The sequence below is a fragment of the Colobus angolensis genome, unplaced genomic scaffold (genome assembly GCF_000951035.1).
Source record: "Colobus angolensis palliatus isolate OR3802 unplaced genomic scaffold, Cang.pa_1.0 Scaffold569, whole genome shotgun sequence".
Classification (NCBI taxonomy): domain Eukaryota; kingdom Metazoa; phylum Chordata; class Mammalia; order Primates; family Cercopithecidae; genus Colobus; species Colobus angolensis.
Window position 1 is genome coordinate 1775688 of NW_012119254.1, and position 6723 is coordinate 1782410.

Consider the following 6723-nt stretch of genomic DNA (forward strand, 5'->3'; position numbering starts at 1 on the left):
TAAATTCTCATTTTACTGGGTTACTTGAGAAGGATATAGAACCTGGATTCATCTTTCCAATCTCTTCTGCTGTCATTACTACCTGGGTCTCAAGATCTTTTCTCTTATCTAAAAGGATTGACCTTTGCATTACACACATCAAAAATACATTCCCGGCCGGGCGCGGTGGCTCAAGCCTGTAATCACAGCACTTTGGGAGGCCGAGACGGGCGGATCACGAGGTCAGGAGTTCAAGACCATCCTGGCTAACACGGGGAAACCCCGTCTCTACTAAAAAATACAAAAAGCTAGCCGGGCGAGGTGGCAGGTGCCTGTAGTCCCAGCTACTCAGAAGGCTGAGGCAGGAGAATGGCATAAACCCGGGAGGCGGAGCTTGCAGTGAGCTGAGATCTGGCCACTGCACTCCAGCTCAGGCGACAGAGCAAGACTCTGTCTCAAAAAAAAAAAAAAAAAAAAAAAATACATTCCCCTTTTCAAGTTTGAGTCAATGCTGAGCTATAGTTGTGAGTTCTATTTTAGCTTCTCTTCAGGACTCCAAATCATCCTTTGTTTTAGTTTTCTACCATTGCTTAACAAATTACCCCTAAAACTTAATGATTTAAATAAGAAATATTCATTGTCTCACATTTTCTATGAGTCCTGACTATGGGTCTTTTGTGGGGCTGTAGGTAAGCTGTTGGATGGGGCTACAATCTCATCTGACTTTTGACTGGGGAAAGATGCATTACCGAGCTCCCTTCTGTGGTTGTTGGCAGGATTCACTTCCTCTTGGAATGTTGGCCTTACGTGTCTGTTCTTTACTAGCTGTTGGCCTCCCTCAGTTCCTTGCTATGTGGGCCCTGAACATAGCAGACTGACTTCTCTCAGAGCAAGTATGCAAGAGAGTGAGAGACAGTATCTAAGATGAAAGCCACAACTTATGAAAACAAACCTCAGAAGTGACATGCCATCACTTTTGCCATATTCTGTTTGTAAGAAGCAAGTCACTAAGTCCAGCCCACACTGAAGGGAGAGAGATTATAAACGTTAACTGCCTGGATCAGGCTTTTATTTGCTTGAAATAGGACTTCTCTGTCCTAAGCCATAGGTTAAAATATAGTTTTACATGTTGGCTCAAAGCATTTTGAATTCCACAGACATTAATCTCTGCCCTTTAAATTTTATTTATCTTAGCTGTGAACTACTTCTTTTCTGGCAGTCTGGATTCAGTCAAATTAGATCCGTATGTTAAAATGTCCTGGAGGAAGTTATGATACACATATATATATTAACAAAAATAGCCATCTTCCTAAAGAAATCTTTCTGTATATGTAAGAATGTGAAAGTATGTAAGAATATTTAAGACTCCATGTATATATTTGATTAAGACATGCCTTATCTGCCTCTTGTTTGCTTGTTGCTTCTCATTTCCCAATTGCTTTTGGGAGAGGAGCAAATTTTCTTTCTCACAGTGAAAAGTCTTTTATCATTCAGGCCATTTTGGGTATAATTTTTTAGGACATAAGATTCTTTTAGGGAGCACTGTATGAATTCAAAATTATATAAGTATTTATGTGCTAATGCATATCTAAAGAATGCTTATCAAAATTATGGCAAGGGCATTGCTACTATGAAAAATAAATATATTTTATTTTTATTATGTGATCTGTACCAATGGAACTATCTCTAATAGAAGAGAATTCACAATCCTAACATTTTAGCATTGTATGAATTAGAAGGGGAATACCACTTATAATCTTCTATTTATTAGATATGGGGCCCACTTCAGATTTTAATGAATTAAATATATCTCATATTCTATAACATGTATCATTTTTCTTTTTCATAGGATTTAATTTTTTTTCTTAAAAATTCTCAATTTAACAAGAGTGAATTTGAAGTGTCTTCTTTCATCTGTTCAGGCAATAATCTACTTGTTGTTAAAGCTCATTGACTATAATTGTCTGTGTTATCTTCACAGTGTTACAGAAGCACATGGCACTCATGTTGAGAGCCATATGAGATAAGGGCCTGAACAATTTGTGCTAAGGGGTTTAAGAGTTCAGAGACAGACATTAAAGATAAGAAAATTGAAATATAATTTGCTATACATCAATTATCCAGAAGTATAAAAATCAGTCTCAGTTAAGGCCTGAAACAATATTTTATTTGGTATATTTAGGTATCCTTTATCAAAAATTTTATTCATTGAACAAAATGCCTTGAGTATCTATATGTATCAGTACTGAACTGAGCATTGTATTATACTTCCTTCGAAGTTCATAGTACAGTAAAGAAGACAGGAGTAAATGCTAGAAACAGTGCCACTGTTTATACCCACTTATATTCTCTCTGTTCTCTAAGGCTTGGCTTACAGCATCCCTTCTTCAGGAAGCCTTTCAGATAATTTCTGCTCACAGAATTATTTACTTCCTTTTGTATTATTATGTAAAGGTAGTGTGGTATAGAGCAGTGGTTCTCAAACTTGAGCAGGTATCAGAATCCTAGTGAGGAGGATTTGTTAAAACATATTCCTGGGCCCCACCCTCACAGTTTTTGATTCAGTATGTTTGGGTGGGACTGCATTTGCATTTCTAACAAGTTCCTAGGTAAAGCTGATGCTGCTGGTGTGAGCACCACACTTCGAGAACCACTGCTGTATAGAAGTGTAGGAGTCTGGCCTTGGAGCCAGACAGATCTGGATTTGTAGCCCATTTCCTCTACTTAAAACCTGTATGACACTGAAGCAGTTATTTTTGCCTCTGTAGACCTCAGTTTCCTTATCTGAGAAAAGGAGACAACAATAAGTACCTTATAGATTCGTTTGTTAGAATTAAACAAAATAAGACATGTAAATATAAAATACTGGAACCCTTCAGTATTATTTTTGTTATTATATGGTAAATATTAAAAAAAATAGTAACTATTGTTGAAGAATAAAAGGCTAAACAATAGTCAAGTGACATGTGGAGAAAGTAGAGATTTGCTGACATTCATAGGTCAGACCCAAAGAGAATATTCAGCACTTCCAAGATAGGCAAGTGAGCAAGGTACATGGAGAAATGGAGCAATTGCTTATTGTGCAATTGCTGTGGTGACTCACTTCTGTGTGCATATGACTTCATCCTTAACAAGAAGAATGGATTGTGTTGATGTTAGCATCAGAGTAAAACAGAGCATCCCTCTTGGGCAGTTTTACTCCAAGTTTCTTGAAGGATTAGTTCTTCCTAATGTTCAACTTACATTGTCTGCCTTTATAGTATACAACAACATCTGTTCCAATCTGCTGTGGTCAAAATGGCAGGGTTGGTTATAGTTGATGTATATGGCATAAGTCACAGCAACTTTGTGCAGAGAAAACAGGGAGCTGCTTTCCTCATAAAAGCACAAGGGGAGTGGCAAATAGTACCTTTGCGTGGATAATGATATGAGGTATTTTCACCCATAATTCTTGGCTGGGCTTGGGTTGATGACTGTGTTTCAGGGCCTGTATCCAGGTTGAAGGGGCAGCAACTATGGGAGAAGCTATTTTCATGGCTATGGCAAAGGTAAAATAGAATAAGCAGAAACATATAAGGCATATTAAAGCCTGGGAGTAGAAATAGCATACTGTCACTTCTGCATTCTTTTGACCAAAGCAAGTTACATAAGATGGAAAAAATGTAGTCTCCCTCTGTGATGTCATTAATGCAATCAATTTATCAAAAATTTTAACAAAATAAATAAGGGATCGAAATGAACAAAACTATAACATTTTCAATATAAAAATCAAGGTCTGAACAAATTGAAAAGCATACCAAATTCTTGGATAAGATTTAATTATGAAAAAGCTAATTATAGGCAAGAGATGGTGGCTCATGCTAGTAATGCCAGCACTTTGGGAGGCTGAGACAGGCAGATTGCTTAAGCCCAGGAGTTCAAGACCAACCTGGCCAACATGGTGAAACCTTGTCTCTACAAAAAATACAAAAATTAGCTGGGCATGTTGGCACACACCTGTAATTCCAGCCACTCAGGAGACTGAGGCATGAGAATTGCTTGAGCCCAGGAGACTGAGGTTGCAGTGAGCCTAGGTGACAGAGTGAGACCCTGTCTCAAAACAAACAAACAAACAAAAAAAGCAAATCATCTCAACTCAATATATTTCTTACAATTCCAATTAGAATACTAACTTGGATTTGTTTATCAGAACTATATACAATGGCTTTAAAGTTCAGCTGGAAGAAAAATGTACTTACAAATAGCCAGGAAAAATACAGGTGTCTAGAAGTAGAATAATAAGGAGGATTTCCCAGCCTATCAGAACATAAAACCACCATAATCCAAGTCATGTGGAACTGGCACAGGAGTAGATAAATAGTCCATCCACACCAGGAAAGATGAAAATTTATCATGTTGACATGATTATTTCAATTTAGGGAAAAATGTTTATTTAATAATTGGTGTTGACACAACTGACTGTTCCTTTATAAGAAAAAGAAAATTGGATTCCTACATCTCACATATTCAAAAGTCAATTTCAGTTAAAAGACTGAAACATAAAAATTAAAATAAGAATTTTAGAAAAAATCTAGGAGACAATTTAGGGGAAAGAAAAACCTTAAATTAAAGAATCGTGGAAGCTATTTTTAAAAATTAATATATCTGAGAGTTTAATACTAAAAATTTTGTATGGCAAAAGAAACTGTAAGCAATGCTTGCTGACAATTATTAGATTTGGAAAAAATATTTGCAAAGCAGATGATGGACCTAGTAAGGGTTTATAACTATAATGAATATACGCAGAGCTCTTACAAGTTGACCAAAAAACCCAAACAACTTGGTGGGAAAATAAACACAAGATATGAATATGCAGTTCACAAAATAGCAAATCCAAATAGCCAATAAATAAATTGAAAAGAAGCTCTAACACACTAGTAGTCATAAAAATGAAAACTAAATTAACATTGTCATATTGCTTTGTACCTCCCAGAGTGGCAAATATTAAAAAAAATTAAGGTATAGCAGATATTGCAAGCAGAAATAAAGGAATTAGAGTACAGTTGTATCATGGTAAAGAATTTTCATAGTCCACCTCTTTGGCACCCAATGTCACATTTTTCTTCCTATTTATCTAATTCTCTTACTCTCTTCTCTAAGTTCAGGATCTTTGTTCATTCCTTTCCATTAGGTCTCCTCGTGTTTTCCTAGGGCCAGATGACATGTAAACTGAAATACAAGTTACTGGTTCCCAACATAATCATATCAATGATTAAAAAGCAGGAAAAACTGCAGAATAAGCTTCCATTTGGAAAGGGACAGAGTGAAAAACATCCAGCTGTCACTGGTCCACAGCAAATATCAAGCCCTGATGGGCAGGAGTGGCAAGGACTCTCTGTTGTATCAAGGAGGTTGCTGCCAGCCTAGCAGAGTCTGTTTCTGTTTTCTCGGAAATCTGTCTTGTGAACTGTGTTCCACAGCCTTTCGTACCTTTTGGAGTGCATGGGTGTAGGGTATGTTCCTTGTCTGCTATATTTCATAACTAGTTTTAACAGTGCACTTTGGCTTGACATGAATTTGGGGACCTGGAAAACGGCTTTAGGGACTGATTCATAGAACCATCAATCCAGTGTGAAGGTGTGGTTGGGGCTGAGGATGTGGGCAGGAGAGTAGGGGATGGAACCAGAAGGGCAAGGAATTTATCTGTTGGTTCTTTTCTGTGTCTTGTCTCTCACAAGATGTAATCTTCTCCAGACCTGTGAGTTGTATTTGCCTGGTTGCTGCACTGGGGCCCCAGATCCCATGCAGCTCTTCTTCTGAGCTGGAGGTAAGAGCCAGAGCCTTAGCCTGGTCCTGTCAGTCTAGCTGGGACACAGGAACTGAGATGGCTTTGACATAGTAGGCACAATGGCTGCCATGCCAGAGCCTAGCCCTTACTTCTGGGCTGCTGAGTCGGTCAGTGGTGTTGGGAGATGCTGCCAACAGCATGGGCAAGTTTGGACACCAATACATCACTGTCCCATGGTGGGGACAGGGAGGCTAAAGCAGATACAGTACCATACACTGGCACCTATTGAGAGGGTTGAGTCTTATTCTATTTCTCTGAGCCTCTCTGTCCTGTATTAACTTTCTGTGTGGTTTCAATATACACCTGTTTGAGAAAAAGTGCATTAACTCATTACGTCTGTGGCAGATATTATTCTTCTTTAAAGAAACCTAAGCTAGGGTGCAGGGAGTTTAAGTAATTGGTTCAAATTGGGCTGGAAGAGAGGGTGGAACTTTAAAAAGTAACCTCTGCCTGCATTGGTGGGGAGTTTAAAAGCTTGCAGATGTTAGTTGATGTTAATATGACATTATTCTTGTCCAGAGTCTGGTGAGGATAACATTACAGGTATGCTTAGAAAAAAAAAGTATTGCACATTAAACAACAAAGAAACACACAGAAATTCTTAGGATTAGTTTGCCACCTTTTCTTCTTAGCTCGCTTTTCATTAAACATTCAAAAATTGTATGCACGTAATTTTTTAAAGATAGAGAAAAAGTTTTTCCCTCAATATTTAGCTGTTTCTAATGCATCCTAGGGGACCAGCATGCGTATGTTTATGCATTGTTAAAAATATGTAAGTCGGGGGCGGAGCAAGATGGCCGAATAGGAACAGCTCCAGTCTCCAACTCCCAGCGCGAAGGACACAGAAGACTGGTGATTTCTGCATTTTCAACTGAGGTACTGGGGTCATCTCACTAGTGAGTGCCGGACAATCGGTG